Genomic DNA, 19,552 nt, shown 5'->3' with positions numbered 1-19,552 from the left:
TTTTCTGACACCATAGGAGACGTCTTGCTAATAGGGGCACAAAAGAAAAAAAAATTGAGATAAAGCACAGATACTTACAGACACAGTCAAAACCCACGTCTGGATGCTGAGATGCTGAGTGTAGTTTTTGGAGAAGGAACTTTTGAGGAGCCACTCTCACTTCCTGGGGTACACTGCCTCTACAACTGCTCACTGCAAAAAAAATGTTGAATGCTTTTTTCACTTCACCTTTTTTTGTAAAAGCAAAAATCCTCTTCAGATTTCTTTCTATTAATGAAAATAGGTACCAATGTAGGTCTTTTGTAAAAGAGTAATGGCATAATGCAAACTTCTGAAGACTGGGGGATACATGTATCAGGAATATGGCTCTTGAGTAATAGCATTTGGCCAAGACCAGGGCAGCTCTGCACAGCTCAAGTTTCAATAGACTCTCGATGACCTGTGGCCTCTCAAGACACTATTGAATGAGTCTAAATGTGGGAGGCAGAGGTGTGTCACACAAATACCTCCTCAGCCTGGTCCTTGAGAAATGTGCTATAACTTCCTAAAAGAATACAACTACTTTGGGTGGAACAAAGGAATTTAATCGCTGAGAAATTAATCATCTATGGTGAGTGAAATCAGTGTCACACAGAGAAATTTCTCTGTTGAGGTGGAAGGAGCTATGGTTCCCAGGAGATGAGTCAGACATGGAGGGTAGCACCTATGACACTGAATAATCAGGTGCAACTGGAGAGGAGTCATAAACCACTATCACAGTAATCGCTGAGGCTGGGGAGTAGAAGGAACAATAGTGAATTGATATTGATATTGATGGTGTGAACCCTTGGAAAAGATTGTTGTTGGGGATTTTCTCCTGATTGTTCTAGTTTCATTGAAGAGTGGGTGAAGTTGAAATTTCTCTAACTGTGGGTCTGGAGCTAATTGCTAAGGATTACAATTCAGTCCATTGATTTTCCTCATGGCTGGTAAATAATAGGAGTAATCTTTCTGCATTCATTTATTAATTTGTTCAACAAATATGTATTAAGTTCATCCACTGGCAGATTTTACTTTGTGCATGTATGAAACAAACAAGTTGACTGACTTTACCTCCCAACCCCTGACCCTGGAGCCCTAACTCTTCCGAAATATAATGTTACATGTCTTCAGAAAGTACTCAACCTTGATTTCTGCCCCAATTCTCTGTTCCAATTCCTTCACCCTCCATAACTGCTGACTGTACCAGAAGTAGCCTTTGCCTTGGATTTAAATATTTTTAACCTATTTTCTATCATTTTGATGGGATTTGAGATGCGATTTAGATAATGTGACAGGAAGATACTTTATATTGGAAACAGAGAAATGGTAGTCAAAAGAGTAGGGGCATAATGAGTGTGGGTGAGATTAGATGAGACTACTTTGGTAGTCCAACACAAAAGATTTGGCTTTCATGTTTTTTTTTTTTTTAATTGAAACAAGAGGTTTTCCTTTTAGCATCTCAAAGAAAAATCAGAAGTAAAACTTTTACAAAGAGCAATTTAATAACTTACCAAAACCTGAGCAATGAGTCTTTATTTAAGAATTTTTATCATTAGATTTAATATATTTTTCTTAATAGAATCATGTGTGTTTCCTAGTTGACATGTCACTGGTGATTCTATACTTTTAATAACATATTAAATATTTTGAACATGCTTTTTAATATCTGAGTGTATATAATTGTCTCAGACTTCTACTTCGACAGAATTTTTTTGGCAGTTGCACCAATGCCTACAACCACACCAGATAGACTCATATTTATACAATTAACAAAAAGAAATACAATTTTTTAAAATAAATCTGCACAACCAACAAAATCTAAAAGGAAAACAAAACGTAAGCTGAAATTTTCAGAACTTGAGCCTGAAAAAATGGAAACTCAGTTAGGGCCCAGCTGGAAACATAGTCAGAAGCCTTCATGTTTGATCGGAACCTGAACTTTACCTATAGCTGCAAAAAGTGTGTACCTCTTTCTTTTGACTATTTAGTCCAATTTCATTATACTCACCATAGGTGTTTGAAGGAAGAATAGAAAAGTCCAAATTAATGAGTTTTTGTAGAGCTGTAAATCTGTACAATGGCCAAAAGCTATTGCTATGTTGTTTTCTGTAGTGGCACAGACCACTTTTCCTCTGGGCAGTTACTGCTTGAAATAATTACTGACATTAATGATGCAAGCTCTTGAATTTAATAGATCTAGGTTTATGTTGTCATCCATCACTGTGCAAACATCTTCTATCTTCTCTGCTATTACTAAGAGTCTTCTTAAATGTGTTAAGATACTTTACTGACCCAGTGATGCATTTTAACTATAAGAAACCAACAGGCAAAAATTCCACCTCTCTGAGCTTTGTGTATATATTAGTATACTTTTTTTTTCGCCAAAAGTTGAACACAATGATGCAAAAGAGGTCCACACAACACATCATCTTAGTCTCTCACATATATATAATCTTATAACACAATAAATTTTTACCACTTAATAAAGGTCTTGGTTCAATAAGGATTTTTCTAGTCTTCACAAAAGAGAGGGTTTAAATAACATTGTCAGATAACTGTTCAGATTTGACTACCACCCTTTTCTGTTGCTGAAGTCTCAGTAAAATGGATTTTCTGGAATTCTTAGTAGGCAAGTGCGGCAGGCCCAGAGACACTCCTAGCTTAAGCTCTAGGGTTCCCCTTTTTGAGGTTATTCTGAGATGTACAAAAATATGACCTTTTTATGTCCCCTCTGATCTTCCTCCCCATTTTTATCTTTACCATCTGTCCTATTTCTTAGCCAGTGTGTCCCTGTCTTGTTCAATTTAGATTATCTGAGTAAATTCTCCTCTTTATAGGGCTTTATCCTGGAAGACAGTTTCCGTTGGCTAATTTTAAAAGTTCCCATGGCCTGTATCACTCCAGCAGCACCTGAATTTTGTGTTTCCTCTCACTCTTACCCATGAGTTCTGTTATAGATTTGTCTACTCTCTCAGATTGGCCTCCTGGGCTTTCTATGTTGAGTACGACTCTGCCTTAGAGGCAAATACCTGCTAACAATTCAGATTCTGGGATTCTCACAGGTCTTTTTGCTTTATCTTTGCTTCTTCTTGGGCACTTTGATATCACACATATCGTGCTATTACTGTTTTGTCACACCCACTTAGATTTTGGGGTCTGCGGAAGTAACCTGTCTTTTAGTTTGTTGTACCTCTTGTATGTGGATTTTTTTTTCTTTGCCATCTTAATTAATTTGATTTTGTAGGGGCTTGTGGAATTTACCCAAGTAGGCTGCCTACTGCAGCTGCAGTCTTGCTCCAACTTCCTTTTTATTTCTTCTTGGCTCTGTTTTGCTAAGTTTTATTTTTCTAAGAATTTGTCTATCCCACTTCAAATTTTATTTTTTCGAGAAATATAACACATATACAGAAAAGTACACAAAGTAAAATGTGCAGCTTGTGAATTTCACAAAGTGAAACTCCCTGTAACCATCACTCAGCTCAAGAAATAGAAATAGCATTTTCTAATTTCCTTTTTACTTCCTTTTTGACCCTGGAGTTAATTAGAAGTACAGTATTTAATTTCCAAATATTTGGAGATTTTCCAGATATATTATAGTTATTAATTCCTGGTTTAAATTTATATGATCAGAGAATAACTTCTAAATGATATTAATCATTTAAAATCTATTAAGCCAATTTGAGGGCTATTTGGTGATTGTTTCATGTACACTTTATGATTGTATATTCTGATGTTGCTGGTGGACTATAATATAAATATTAATTAAGTTGGTTCATATTCCTGTTCAGGTCTAACTAATTTTACTAATACACTGATTTTCTGTTTACTTGTCTTGTAAATTACTGAGATAGAATCATAAAATCTTTATACTTGTAGATTCCTTTATTTCTGCTTCTAATTCTATTAGCTTTTGCTTCATGCATTTTGAAGCTCTGTTGTTAGATGCATACACATTTAGGATTTTTAAGTCTTCTTTGTGAATTAGTCCACTATGTGCATAAAATATCCCAACTTTATCCCTGGTAACATTCTTTTTTTTTTTTTAATTAAAAAGATTTTTTAAAATATTTATTTATTTTTAAGAGAGAGAAAGAGTGTGAGCGGAAGTGGAACAGAGAGAGAAGGAAACACAGAATCCAAAGCAGTCTCCAGGCTCCAAGCTGTCAGCACAGAGTCCGATGCAGGGCTCAAACTCACAAACCACAAGATCATGACCTGAGCCAAAGTTAGACACTTAACTGACTGAACCACCAGATGCCCCTTCCCTGGTAACATTCTTCGTTCTCAAGTCTACCTTGTCTTTTATTACTATAGATATACCAGCTACCTTTTGATACCCGTTTGAATGGCATATCTTATTCTATTTTAACTTTATCTATGTCTTTTATTTAAAGTGGGTTACTTGTTAACTGCATGTAGTCTTGCTTTTTATACAATCTTTCTTTTTAATTGGTGTTTAAATCTTTTATATTTAATGAAATTATTGATATGATTAGATGAGAATCTATCACCTTTCTAGCTTTTTCTATTTCTTCTGTTGTTTGTTTTAACCTGTTTTTCTGCTTACTTTTCATTAATTGAATATTTTCCAGGCTTTATTATCTTTGCTATCGTTATATTATTATATCTATCAATCTGTCTAGTTATATATGCGTATGTAAATATGTAACTATAGTTATGTCACTATATGTAACATAACAGTAGTTTTATGTATATATGTATGTATATATGTTTGCCAATATATTGCCAATATATATACCTATCTTTTATCTTTAATATGACCTATCTTCCAATTTATATTTATATTGCTTCACATAAGAAGTATAAATGTTTACCATATAAATTTACAACTGTATATTTCCAATTCCTCCCATCCTTTTTGCAATGTTGTCACACAGTTTACTAATTGCTACTACATTTGCTATATAAGTGGTCAAAAACTTTCTCATCCTTTCACTAGAAATCTGGGGTTTAACTACTCTCTCTGCTACATAATTACTCAAGTCTCCTCACATCTAGGTCAAAGTGATGTTAAGACAGAAGGCAATGGGGGTTGGCCTCACCTTCTTAAAACCCCAGCTTTACCAACTGTAGGGTTTCCCATTACCAAATTTTGTTTCCTGTGGGTTTTCCTTACCAGTCATTGCCACCATCACCATCATCACCATGGAAATTCCGGGGGGACTGGGGTGACAGACAACAGAGAGATGAAAGAGAAAAAAAAACCCTAAACAAACAAAATGCTCTCTCTTTGTGAGTATTAGAAGTTCCCTTTCTAGCTCCTGGAGGCAGAACTAAAGGGATTCTCTGACCTTAGGACATTTTTTTGGGTCACCAGTGCTTTGAGTTCAAGTCAGGGAATACTAGAAGAATAAAATGTCAAACTCACAGACAATTCACTGGCACTTTTAATTTTGGTCTTCTGCAATCCTCTGATATTTAATTGTCTGTCTTCAAACAGCTGTTCCATGCATTCTGCCAAGGTTTTATAGCTGTATTCATTAAGGGAGATAGGGTGGAATGTGAGTAGTTCATGTGAATAGTATATTGTGGTATCAATTTGTATCTCTCTGGTTACTATTGAGTCTGGAAACCTTTTCATAGATTTACTGGCTGTTTGGATATGCTCTTTTGTAAATTATGGGTTTAAAGTCTCTTGCCCTTTGGTTGTTTACATTTGGGTTGCTTATCTTATTACTGATACATAGAAATTATTGCACTCTAATGTAACATTTTTGTGAATTATCAAGTGTTAAATCTGTTTGAGGTCTGTTCCTGCGATCCCTATTTGATCCTGCTTGTATGTTTGTTCATTCATACACCAATGCCATACTGATGTAATTATTATATTTTAATAAGCTTGATATAGAGTACAACAAGTCATTTTAGGTCACTTTGTTTAAGAGTTTCTTGGCTATTTTTAGTTCTTTGCATTTAGATACAAATTTGAGGATCAGTTTATCAGTTCCTTTCCCAGGCATAAAATGAAAATTGATAAAGCTCTGTTTGGCATGGATTGAATGGATAGATTAATTTGGAAAGAACTGACATCTCATAATATTGAGTCTTCCAATCACTCCATTTCTCTAGGATTTATTTAAAAAAAATCTCAGTAGTTTTTATTGTTTTCTGCTCAAGGTTTCACACAACTTTTAATATATTTATTTCTAGTTAGTTAATATTTTCATGCTACCTGAAATTTTTTAAGTTTAATTTTGTTTGCTGCTGGTATGTAGAAATGCAAATTATTTATGCAAAGCAATTATCTATCCAGCAATCTACACTATTTATGTATTCTTTTGGATTTCCTTTATACACAGTCACCTTTGATATGATTAGAACTGAAATTTCGTTTTTAATTTTCCAATCTTCACACTTTTTATTTATTCTTACACCCTAGCTAGAACATGTAGTAAAATTTGCTACATCTAGTATAATGTTGAATAAAATATGGAAGAGTAGAGATCCTTGTCTTTCTTCAAATTATAAAAGGAAACTTTTTAACCTTTCACTATTTAGTAAAATATTTATAGAATTTTATAGATACATTTTTTTCATGTTGAAGAAGTCATATTTCCCCAGAAACATGTTTCATTTTATCAAGTTCTTCTTCACCAATTGATATTTGTCATTCCTCCCCCCCCCCCCCAATTCTGTATATATGATGAATTACGTTGATTTTTTTTATTTATTTTTTTTTTTTTTTATTTTTTTTTTTCAACATTTTTTATTTATTTTTGGGACAGAGAGAGACAGAGCATGAACGGGGGAGGGGCAGAGAGAGAGGGAGACACAGAATCGGAAACAGGCTCCAGGCTCCGAGCCATCGGCCCAGAGCCTGACGCGGGGCTCGAACTCACGGACCGCGAGATCGTGACCTGGCTGAAGTCGGACGCTTAACCGACTGCGCCACCCAGGCGCCCCGTTGATTTATTTTTGAATATTAAACCATTCTTGAATTTCTGGAATAAATACTACTTGGTTATAACATATTATTCCTTTAATTAGTATCAGAACTTGGTTTGCCAATATATTGTTTGTGATTTTGTGAAAGATTGACCAGGAATTTTTCTTTCTTATAATGGGCTTTCTCAATTTTGTATTAAGATTATTCTGGATTAATTAAATAAGTGGAAGTGTTTGTGTTTATCTGGTTTTTTTGAAAAGTGTATACAACATTGAAATGGTCTTTTTTTGAAAATTTGGTGGAATTGCCTCTAAAACTTGGGCATTTTCTTTTTTTTTTAAATTTTTTAACATGTATTCATTTATGAGAGCCAGAGAACACAAGCAGGGTAGGGGCAGAGAGAGAAGGAGACACAGAATTGAAGTAGGCTCCAGGCTCTGAAGTGTCAGCACAGAGCCTGACGCCGGGCTCGAACCCACGGACCGTGAGATCATGACCTGAGCTGAAGTTGGACACTTAACTGACTGAGTCACCCAGGCGCCCCTTGGGCATTTTCTTTGTGGGAAAATTTTTAATGACTGCTTTTAACAAAAAAATGTTTATAGGACTACCCAGGCTTTTTATTATTTCTTTTCTAAGTTGTTAAGTTATATTTTTTAAAGAAATAGATCCATTTAAATTTAAGTATTTAACTATATTAGCATAAAGTTAGCTCTGTCTTTAAAAAATCTGGGGTACCTGGATGGATCAGTTGGTTAGGCATTGGACTCTTGGCTTCAGCTCAGATCATGATCTCATGATTGATGACTTTGAGCCCTGGTCTGGGCCTTTGCTAACAGCATGAAGCCTGCTTGGGTTTCCGACTCTCTTTCTTTGCCCCTTCTCTGCTTGCTCTCTCTAAACAAACAAACAAACAAACAAACAAACAAACAAAAATCTATTTCTATAGTCATGTTCCCTTTTTACATTCAAATGCTATTTACCGGTGCCTTCTCTGTCTTTGTTTTGTTTTGTTTTTTCATGAGATTTTACCAGATGTTTAGCTTGTGTATTACTCTTTTCAAAGAACAAACTTTAGATTTTGTTGATCATCTCCATTGCATCTTTATTTTCAATTTTTTTAATGTGCTCTTAACTATATCCTTTCCTTCTATTTTATTTGGATTTATTCTATTTTTATTTTATTAAGTGTTAAGTGAAGGATTTTATTTATTAGTTTTCAGAACTTCTTATTTAAAATGTACATTTAAGGCTAAAATCTTTCCTTGCAGGTTATTTGTCATTGCATCTTTAAAGATTTAGTTTCTAAGTATTTATTATCACTTACTTCTATGGATTTAAAAATTTACATTATGATAGTTTGGTTACTGAGTTGTTTAAAAGTTGTTATAATCTTTCAAATATATAATATTTGTTTTTTAAAATAAATTAAAAAAATTTATTTTAATTTTAAAAATATTTATTATTTTTTAATGTTTGTTTGTTTGTTTATTTAATATGAATTTTATTGTCAAATTGCTTTCCATAAACACCCAGTGCTTATCCCAACTGGTGTCCTCCTCAATATCCATCACCCACCCCCCCTCCCTCCACCCCCCATCAACCCTCTATTTGTTCTCAGTTTTTAAGATTCTCTTATGTTTTGGCTCCCTCCCTCTCTAATATTTTTTTTTCCTTCCCCTCCCCCATGGTCTTCTGTTAAGTTTCTCGGGGTCCACATAAGAGTGAAAGCCTATGGTATTTGTCTTTCTCTGTATGACTTATTTCACTTAGCATAACACTCTCCAGTTCCATCCACGTGGCTACAAAAGTCCATATTTCATTCTTTCTCATTGCCAAGTAGTATTCCATTGTGTATATAAACCACAATTTCTTTATCCATTCATCAGTTGATGGACATTTAGGCTCTTTCCATAATTTGGCTATTGTTGAAACTGCTGCTATAAACATTGGGGTATAAAGTGCCCCTATGCATCAGCACTCCTGTATCTCTTGGGTAAATTCCTATCAATGCTATTGCTGGGTCATAGGGTAGATCTAGTTTTAATTTTTTGAGGAAACTCCACACTTTTCCAGAGCGGCTGCACCAGTTTGCATTCCCAACAACAGTGCAAGAGGGTTCCCGTTTCTCCACATCCTCTCCAGCATCTATAGTTTCCTGATTTGTTCATTTTAGCCACTCTGACTGGCATGAGGTTGTATCTGAGTGTGGTTTTGATTTGTATTTCCCTGATGAGGAGCGACGTTGAGCATGTTTTCATGTGCCTGTTGGCCATCTGGATATCTTCTTTAGAGAAGTGTCTATTCTAGTTTTCTGCCCATTTCTTCGCTGGATTATTTGTTTTTTGGGTGTGGAGTTTGGTGAATTCTTTATAGATTTTGGATACTAGCCCTTTGTCCAATATGTCATTTGCAAATATATTTTCCCTTTCCGTTGGTTGCCTTTTAGTTTTGTTGATTGTTTCCTTTGCAGTGCAGAAGTTTTTATCTTCATAAGGTCTGAGTAGTTCATTTTTGCTTTTAATTTCCTTGCCTTTGGGGATGTGTTGAGTAAGAAATTGCTGCGGCTGAGGTCAGAGAGGTTTTTTCCTGCTTTCTCCTCTAGGGTTTTGATGGTTTCCTGTCTCACATTCAGGTCCTTTATCCATTTTGAGTTTATTTTTGTGAATGGTGTAAGAAAGTGGTCTAGTTTCATCCTTCTGCATGTTGCTGTCCAGTTCTCCCAGCACCATTTGTTAAAGAGACTGTCTTTTTTCCATTGGATATTCTTTCCTGCTTTGTCAAAGATTAGTTGGCCATACTTTTGTGTGTCTAATTCTGGGGTTTCTATTCTATTCCATTGGTCTATGTGTCTGTTTTTGTGTCAATAGCATGCTGTCTTGAAGATTACAGCTTTGTAGTAAAGTCTAAAGTTTGGGAGTGTGATGCCTCACACTTTGGTCTTCTTCCTCAATATTACTTTGGCTATTCAGGGTCTTTTGTGGTTCTTTACAAATTTTAGGATTGCTTGTTCTAGCTTTGAGAAGAATGCTGGTGCAATTTTGATTGGGATTGCATTGAATGTGTAGATAGCTTTGGGTAGTATTGATATTTTAACAATATTTATTCTTCTAATCCATGAACACGGAATGTTTTCCCATTTCTTTGTATCTTCTTCAATTTCCTTCATAAGCTTTCTATAGTTTTCAGCATACAGATCTTTTATAAATTTACTTAGGTTTATTCGTAGGTATTTTATGCTTCTTGGTGCAACTGTGAATGGGATCCGTTTCTTTATTTGTCTTTCTGTTGCTACATTGTTAGTGTATAAGAATGCAACTGATTTCTGTACATTAATTTTGTATCCTGAGACTTTGCTGAATTCATGTATCAGTTCTAGCAGACTTTTGGCGGAGTCTATCAGGTTTTCCATGTATAATATCATGTCATCTGCAAAAAGTGAAAGCTTGACTTCATCTTTGCCAATTTTGATGCCTTTGATTTCCTTTTGTTGTCTGATTGCTGATGCTAGAACTTCCAACACGATGTTAAACGACAGTGGTGAGAGTGGACATCCCTGTCGTGTTCCTGATCTCAGGGAAAAAGCTCTGTTTTTCCCCATTGAGGATGATGTTAGCTGTGGGCTTTTCACAAATGGCTTTTATGATGTTAAGTATGTTCCTTCTATCCCGACTTCCTCGAGGGTTTTTATTAAGAAAGATGCTGAATTTTGTCACATTCTTTTTCTGCATCGATTGACAGGATCATATGGTTCTTTTCTTTTATTGTGATGTATAACGTTGATTGATTTGCAAATGTTGAACGAGCCCTGCATCCCAGGAATGAATCCCACTTGATCATGGTGAGTAATTCTTTTTAAATGCTGTTGAATTCGATTTGCTAGTATCTTATTGAGAATTTTTGCATCCATATTCATCAGGGATATTGGCCTGTAGTTCTCTTTTTTTGCTGGGTCTCTGGTTTGGGAATCAAAGTAATGATGGCTTCATAGAATGAGTCTGGAAGTTTTTCTTCCCTTTCTATTTTTTGGAACAGCTTGAGAAGGATAGGTATTATCTCTGCTTTAAATGTCTGGTAGAATACCCCAGGGAAGCCATCTGGCCCTGGACTCTTATTTGTTGGGAGATTTTTGAGAACTGATTCCATTTCTTTGCTGGTTATGGGTCTGTTCAAGGTTTCTATTTCTTCCTGTTTAAGTTTTGGAAGTATGTGGGTGCTTAGGAATTTGTTCATTTCTTCTAGGTTGTCCAGTTCGTTGGCATATAATTTTTTATAGTATTCCCTGATAATTGTTTGTATCTCTGAGGGATTGGTTGTAATAATTCCATTTTCATTCATGATTTTATCTATTTGGGTTATCTCCCTTTTCTTTTTGAGAAGCTTGGCTAGAGGTTTATCAATTTTGTTTTTTCAAAAAACCAACTCTTGGTTTCGTTGATCTGCTCTACAGTTTTTTTTAGATTCTAGAATTGTTTATTTCTGCTCTGATCTTTATTATTTCTCTTCTTCTGCGGGGTTTGGGGTATCTTTGCTGTTTTGCTTCTATTTCCTTTAGGTGTGCTGTTAGATTTCGTATTTGGGATTTTTCTTGTTTCTTGAGATAGGCCTAGATTGCAATGTATTTTCCTCTCAGGATTGCCTTCGCTGCATCCCAAAGTGTTGGGATTGTTGTATTTTCATTTTCATTTGTTTCCATACATTTTTTAATTTCTTCTCTAATTGCCTTGTTGGCCCATTCATTCTTTAGTAGGGTGTTCTTTAACCTCCATGCTTTTGGAGGTTTTCCAGGCTTTTTCCTATGGCTGATTTCAATTTTCATAGCATTGTGGTCTGAAAGTATGCATGGTATGATCTCAATTCTTCTATACCTATGAAGGGCTGTTTTGTGACTCAGTATGTGATCTATCTTGGAGAATGTTCCATGTGCACTCAAGAAGAAAGTATATTCTTTGGGATGCAGAGTTCTAAATATATCTGTCAAGTCCATCTGATCCAATGTATCATTCAGGGCCCTGGTTTCTTTATTGATCCTGTATCTAGATGATCTATCCATTGTTGTAAGTGGAGTATTAAAGTCCCCTGCAATTACCACATTCTTATCAATAAGGTTGCTTATGTTTGTGATTGTTTTATTTTATATATTTGGGGCTCCCGTATTTGGCATATAGACATTTATAATTGTTAGCGCTTCCTGATGGATAGACCCTGTAATTATTATGTAATGCCCTTCTTCATCTCTTGTAACAGCCTTTAATTTAAAGTCTAGTTTGTCTGATATAAGTATGGCTACTCCAGCTTTCTTTTGACTTCCAGTAGCATGATAGATAGTTTTCCACCCCCTCACTTTCAATCTGAAGGTGTTCTCAGGTCTAAAATGAGTCTCTTGTAGACAGCAGATAGATGGGTCTTGTATTTTTATTCATTCTGATACCCTATGTCTTTTGGTTGGAGCATTTAGTCCATTTACATTAAGTGTTATTGAAATATATGCGTTTAGAGTCATTGTGATGTCTGTAGGTTTCATGCTTGTAGTGATGTCTCTGGTCCTTTGTGGTCCTTGCAACATTTCACTCACAGAATCCCCCTTAGGATCTCTTGTAGGGCTGGTTTAGTGGTAATGAATTCCTTCAATTTTTTTTGTTTGGGAAGACCTTTATCTCTCTTATTCTGAATGACAGACATGCTGGATAAAGGATTCTCTGCTGCATATTTTTTCTGTTCATCACATTGAAGATTTCCTGCCATTCCTTTCTGGCCTGCCAAGTTTCAGTAGATAGGTCTGCCACTAGTCTTATGGGTCTCCCTTTGTAAGTTAGAGCCTGTTTATCCCTACCTGCTTTCAGAATTTTCTCTTTATCCTTGTATTTTGCCAGTTTCACTATGATATGTCGTGTAGAAGATCAATTCAAGTCACGTCTGAAGGGAGTTCTCTGTGCCTTTGGATTTCCATGCCTTTTTCTTTCTCCAGATCAGGAAAGTTCTCAGCTATTATTTGTTCAAGTACACCTTCAGCCCCTTTCTCTCTCTCTTCCTCTTCTGGAATTCCTATTATACGGATATTGTTCCGTTTGATTGCATCACTTAGTTCTCAAATCTCCCCTCATACTCCTAGATTTTTTTTATCTCTTTTTCTCAGCTTCCTCTTTTTCCATAATTTCATTTCTAATTCCCCTATTCTCTCCTCTGCCTCTTCAATCCGAGCTGTGGTCGCCTCCATTTTATTTTGCACCTCATTTATAACATTTTTTAGCTCCTCATGACTATTTCTTTGTCCCTTGATCTCTGTAGCAATAGATTCTCTGCTGTTCTCTATACCTTTTTCAAGCCCAGTGATTAATTTTATGACTATTATTCTAAATTCTTGTTCTGTTATATTGCTTAAATAGGTTTTGATCAATTCTTTAGCTGTCACTACTTCCTGGAGTTTCTTCTGAGGAGAATTCTTCCATTTCATCATTTTGGGTAGTTCCTGCGGTAGCTCCAAACTGCAGGGCATTTCCCCTGTGCTGTCTGGAGTAACTTGTGTTGGTGGGCGGGGCCGCAGTCACACCCAATGTCTGTCCCCAACCCACTGCTGGGGCCACAGTCAGACTGGTGTGTACCTTATCTTCCCCTCTCCCAGGGGCAGGACTCACTGTGGAGTGGTGTGGCCCCTGTCTGGGCTACTCGCACACTGCCAGGCTTGTGGTGCTGCTCTGATGGGATCTGACGTATTAGCCAGGGTGGATCCGCAAGGTGCACAGGGGCGGGAGGGGCAGGCTTAGCTCACTTTGCTGTGGGTGGTCCCATGCAAGAGTGGCCCTGCAGCACAGGGAGGCAGGTAGACCCGTCAGAGGGATGGATCCACAGAAGCACAATGTTGGGTGTTTGCATGGTGCAAGCAAGTTCAGTGATGGGCACTGGTTCCCTTTGGAATTTCTGCTGGGGGATGGGAGAGGGAGATGGCACTTGCCAGTGCCTTTGTTCCCCAGCTGGGCTGAGCTCTGTCTTCCGAGGCTCAACAACTCTCCCTCCGGGTGTCCTCTCGTCTTCCTGCTCTCTGAGCAGAGCTCTGTTGATTTTTAACATTCCAGATGTTAAGTCAGAACTCACGGACTCTGGCCCCTCTGCTTTTTCAAGGGGCTCTGCCTTGCCTGGCGGGCTGCCCCTCTGCCGCCTTGGCTCTCTCCCACCAATCCGTGTAGCATGCACTGCTTCTCTGCCCTTCCTACCCTCTTCCGTGGGCCTCTTGTCTATGCTTGGCTCTGGAGAGTCCATTCTGCTAGTCTTCTGGTGGTTTTCTGGATTATGTAAGCAGATGTGGGTGGAATCTAAGTGATCGGCAGGACGAGGTAAGCCCAGCGTCCTCCTACACCACCATCCTCCCCATGCCTCCAATGGTTATTTATTTTTGAGAGAGAGAGACAGAGCACAAGTGGGGACAGGCAGGGAGAGAGGGAGACACAGAATCTGAAGCAGGCTCCAGGCTCTGAGCTGCCAGCACAGAGCCCAATGTGGTGCTCCAACTCACAGACTGAGATCATGACCTGGGCCGAAGTTGGAAGCTTAACTGACTGAGCCACCCAGGAGCCCCTTAAATATTTATTTTTGAGAGAGATAGAGAGCAAGCAGGATAGGGGCACAGAGAGAGGGAGAGAGAATCCCAAACAGGTTTGTGTTGCCAGCTTAGAGTCCAATGTGAGACTCGAACCCATGAATCATGAGATCATGACCGGAGTTGAAACCATGAGTGGAATTACTTAACCGACTGAGCTACCCAGATGCCCCCAAATATATAGATATTTTTAAAAACTCATCTTTTTTGTTCTTAACTTCTACTTCAATTCTCATTCAAGAATGCGATATGCACTTGTATATGTCTATACAAAATGTATTACAAATGTAATTTTTACAAATGCATTTTTAATTTCCTTATATATCTTTTTATGACATAGCAGTGATTTAGAGCTATGTTGAAATCACCTGTCTTGATGATGGATTTTAAAATTTCCTCTTATATTTCAATTGTTGCTTTATATATTTTGAGGGCATTGTATTTTATGCCTGCTTATTTAGAATAGCTTTATAGTATCTTGGTGAATTAAATCTTCTAAAAGTACTATTTAGAGACTCTAACAAAGTTTTAATTAAAATTGTTATGTGTGGGGCACCTGGGTGGCTTAGTCAGTTAAGCATTGGACTTCAGCTCAGGTCACGATCTTGTGGTTCAAGAGCTGGACCCCACATTGGGCTCTGTGCTGTGAGCTCAGAGCTTGGCACCTGCTTCAGATTCTGTGTCTCCTTCTCTCTCTGCCCTTTCCCTATTCATGCTCTGTCTTTCTCTCTCTCAAAAATAAATAAACATTAAAAAAAATTGTTTTGTATAAAGTCAGTAGAGCAACATCATTTGGTTCCTTTGTTCTAGATACTTTCTCATATTTTAGCTTTCAACCTTTGCATATTCTATGTTTTAACAATATCTTTTGTAAATAGCATGTAGTCAGATTTTTAAAAATTATAGTCTGACAGCCTGAGCTTTTAACTTTAAATCAATGTAAATTAACAATGATTATACATTTGCACACTTTTAATTAAAGAAAAATTTTTTTAGTATTTATTTTGAGAGAGAGAGTGAGCAAGGGAGGGGCAGAGACAGAGGGAGGCACAGAATCCAAAGAAGGCTCTAGGCTTTGAGCTGTCAACACAGAGCTGGACGTGGGGCTCAAACCCATGAACCATGAGATCATGACCTGAGCCAAAGTCAGATGCTTAACCGACTGAGCCATCCAGGTGCGCCTAATTTTTTTTTTTTTTTTTTTTTTAATTTTAGTTAGTTAACACACAGTGTGATACTGGTTCCAGGAGTAGAATTCAGTGGCTGTTGGTGGGAATGCAAACTGATGCAGCGACTCTGGGAACAGTATGAAGTTTCCTCAAAAAACTAAAAATAGAAGTACCCTATGATTTAGCAATTGCACTATTAGGTATTTACCTAAAGCATACAAAAACAAAGATTCAATGGGGTACATGCACCCCAGTGTTTATAGCAGCATTATCAATAGTGAAACTATGAAGAGATCCCAAATGTTTATCTTTTTTTTATTGATCCCATTCTTCCTATGTTTTTCTACTTTCTTGCCTATTTAGAAGTTTATATTTCTTTTAACAAAACAAGAACTTTAACATTTTTAAAATATGTCTAGTTCTTCCTTATCCTCTCCCAAATACTCATGAATTTATATTAAATAGATTTTACTTTGGGGCTCTGTCTCAGTCTTGGGGGTAGTGGCTTTTCCTTATTTTTGGCATTCTTAGCTTATTTAGAATTCTTTTGCTTCCTACTAGCCAATCCTTTGATACCCTAATCCCCTATAATTAACAATTCTTTATCTTGCCCTATTCAAGTGGTTGGACTCTGAAAAATAATTCAATCCATAACAGGATGGAGTAAATTTAATGTGAGATGCAAGTGAATCTGAATGGTACAATTGGAAGATTTAAGTTGCTAATGTCAGTGCTCCACTCAGATCCTGTAGTATTTGGTGTGTTTTCTTTTCCAACAGCTAGTACCCACAGCTCTTTTACAGAGAACATCTATGGAGAGCCAGAAAACCTGAAAATTGCCTCTTCCCTCTCTCTTCTACCCCATAAACAATGTGAGTGTAAAAGTTCATTACTTTGCCTTGAATCAGGAAGAGGAGGAGGTGTGGTAACTTTTAAAGGATCAGACTGAAGCTACAATATCTATAGTACTTTGTCTGATACTATGCCCTTGTTACTTCCCCAACTCTTCTATCGGTGTCTTCTGATAATTGTTTGACAAGAATTTTAACCTCAGGTTCTGCTTCTGAGGAAGTTGACTTAAGACACTCAGGCCATCTGTTCTACGAGTTCTATTTCAGAGTGTATGTTTTTAAGATTGTAATATTTGAGATAATTGTACTCAGTACAACGTTGGCCTGTGCCCTCCTATCTACTTGGAGATAATGGCTTCTGTATATCATGAAATGTATTGAGGAAGTGCAAAGGCCCCCTAATGTGTTCCCCTCCTAGTGAAATCAAGGATAAAGGAGTGAGAAACCTTAGGACAGAAGCACTAGGTTCCCCCAAAGCAGTGGGCAATCTTTGCCATTTATCCTTCCATTAAGCATCTCCTGAGATGATGGTTTTTCTTGAAATAAATGACATTGGGAGGAGATTGTCCTTTTAGTTTTGTAACCTGAAAGTCCCAGGCGTTTGTTTACATATGGAGCAGCAGAGGATTTAGTGCCCAGACTGTCAATTCTAATGGTTGTTTTAATCAACATTTTAAGCAAGTAGAAATTTTGCACAGCCTTCATGTTATTCTGATGGACAGCTTCATCAACATGTTATCATTCTCCCTGAATTCTGTAGTGAGAATGTAGGCGCGATTCCAAACTGATAGCAGGGAGAGACAAAACTAAAGTTTAAAAGATGTTTCTCTAATCTACTTTCTCATTGCATCACAAGCCAAACTGCTTCGGGCTACTCCGACACTTAAAATAGTTGAATACACTTTCTATTTCTAGATACCGTGTTTTCCGCTATGGTTTCTCTATGGTTTATTTTTCCAAAAGGATCAGGCATCCAGTGCTCATTTTTAAAATTCTGGCAAGAACCAAAGCCTTGCTTTGGCACACATTTCATAAATCAACGGGAACATAATAGTAACTTCGATGATAAAAAATATTATCACTCTGGAAAAAGGAAAAACAGATCTATATGCTTCAAACCTTTGGTTCAGCTATTCATAACTTTTTGTGAGAGGTTTTTGTTTTTTGTTTTTTTCTCCCAACATAACTCGCAGTTCTGGTAAAAAGCGGAAAGAATGCAGAAAACTGCTTAGGTGACTTGCCTATCCAGGGAGGACGCAATGGGATCTCTCCGGGGTGTTTGACGAGTGCTTTCTCTGCCTTGCTGGTGTCAGTTCCAGAACAAATAAAAATGACGGCGGTAGGCTAGTAAGGACTCGAAACCCAAAGCAAAATGCTTCCCATCCGGAGCAGCTGTGCCATCAGTCCTACGAAAGCCTCACGCCGGGACACCGGAAATGTGGGAGAACCAGTCTCTGAAGCGCGGGCTCAACGGCTGCTGGGTACTGCGCAGGCGTTCTGGAGTCCCTCGCCGCCGAGCAAAGTGGGCTTGAAGCGGCCAAAAGGTTCTCTGTGGAGGTAGCACTCCTCTTCTGTTTCACTTTGTGGTTCATGCAGGGGAAGGAATGGGACTGTCTTCTAAGCGACGGTTGCTGCTGCCGGTATAATTCCACACACCCCTCAAAACGGGCGAAAGGATAAATAGATTTCTTGTTACCTCAAGACTCTATTCTAACAGCTGTCCAGTGTTGATTTCAGGGGACGTATTTTTTAATTGTTTTTTTTGAAATTCTATTAGAGCAAGTTGAAATGTAATTAGCGTTCCAGCCTACCAAATTTATGCGTCTGAGTCAAACATATTTAAGTGTTAAGTGTAGCTTCAGAAAAAAGCTATTGATTCTGAAGTGGTGTGTTTTGATTGCTTTTTTTTTGTAAAATTGGATTTAAGTTATTGCTACAGAAGTCTTAGTAACAAGCGTTTGGTTTTGTAGACTTTATCTCCATACCAGTGGAGAATCAGTGACTGACTTGTGAGCAAAACGATTGCGTTTTGGACTTGTCTTCAGCTCTTGAAGTAACTTGGAGTATGGGTCTGACTGGCATTCCCTGTATTAATATCAAGAACTGAGCTGCATGAAAGTCAAGGCCTGCTTCTCAAGACCCTCAGCTGAGCACTCACTTCCTCTGGCTGGTTGGCAAGGTGGCTCATGTTCTGCTCCTGGTACAGTCTCTAGAAAAGAGCAAATGTTGAGGAAACTGAAATTGGCAATACTATACGGACTAGACAGAGATAACTGGCAGATGTGTCGTTGGGAGAAAGCCAAGAGAGCCAGGATCAATTCCTTAAGAAGAAATTTTCATTTTTCTCTTCCAAATGCAGAAGAAATGTATCCAGCAAGTAGGAATCCCTGATTTTTTTTTCCTTTTTAAGGTAAGAGTTGTGTAAATATAAATAATCCAAAAGTAATTGAATAGTAAAGACTAGTGGGGGTAAAAAGCCGCAGCAGTCTTAAATCAGCTGGTCAGGCCTGTGCTGTTTTATGAGTATGTAGGCTGTTCTTTTTGGCGTTTTTAGTGGCCCATGCTTTTATAGGAAATAGATACCAAAAAATACAGTAAACATCTATTGCACATATTTGCTCTAGATATGCCATGAATATTTAAACAAACTCAAATTTTAATTGGAGCAACAAGACAAATCTAACACAGTTTTGCATTGAGAATGGTGTGTGTGCTTCGTTTGATTTTCTATTCAGAATGGATACAGACTCCTTTCATCTTGTATTCCACCCATTAGTAATAATAGTAGCAATAAAAGGTTAATCAATTCCTACTGAGAATGGAAATTATATGTGAGAAAAAAGCTGTGTAAGTTAATAGGAATCCTTTAAAGAACAAAGACCAAGATTGCTTCTTTAATTTACTAATTCTTTCCTCCATATCTATCGCATTCTTCATATTCTTTTACTTGAGCATGCTGGGGTATTTTTTTTTAAGATACAGTTTTTGATATATTGGTGTAATGTCCACT

The 19,552-nt window shown here is 37.3% G+C and overlaps 1 long non-coding RNA gene across 1 annotated transcript in view; it reads right to left on the bottom strand.

Moving 5' to 3' along the window:
• The window catches only part of LOC131514777 (uncharacterized), an 87,667-nt gene extending 69,333 nt beyond the window's left edge, over nucleotides 1–18,334 (bottom strand). Inside the window, exons 1-2 of the long non-coding RNA XR_009263266.1 lie at nucleotides 17,780–18,334; nucleotides 79–188 (exon numbers count right to left, since the gene is read on the bottom strand). This is a non-coding gene — a long non-coding RNA (uncharacterized LOC131514777). The remainder of the gene's footprint in view (nucleotides 1–78; nucleotides 189–17,779) is intronic.
• Nucleotides 18,335–19,552: the final 1,218 nt, after the last annotated feature.

The sequence above is a fragment of the Neofelis nebulosa genome, chromosome 6 (assembly GCF_028018385.1).
Source record: "Neofelis nebulosa isolate mNeoNeb1 chromosome 6, mNeoNeb1.pri, whole genome shotgun sequence".
In the NCBI taxonomy this organism is placed as follows: Eukaryota; Metazoa; Chordata; class Mammalia; order Carnivora; family Felidae; genus Neofelis; species Neofelis nebulosa.
This window is presented reverse-complemented; position numbering and strand designations above follow the sequence as displayed.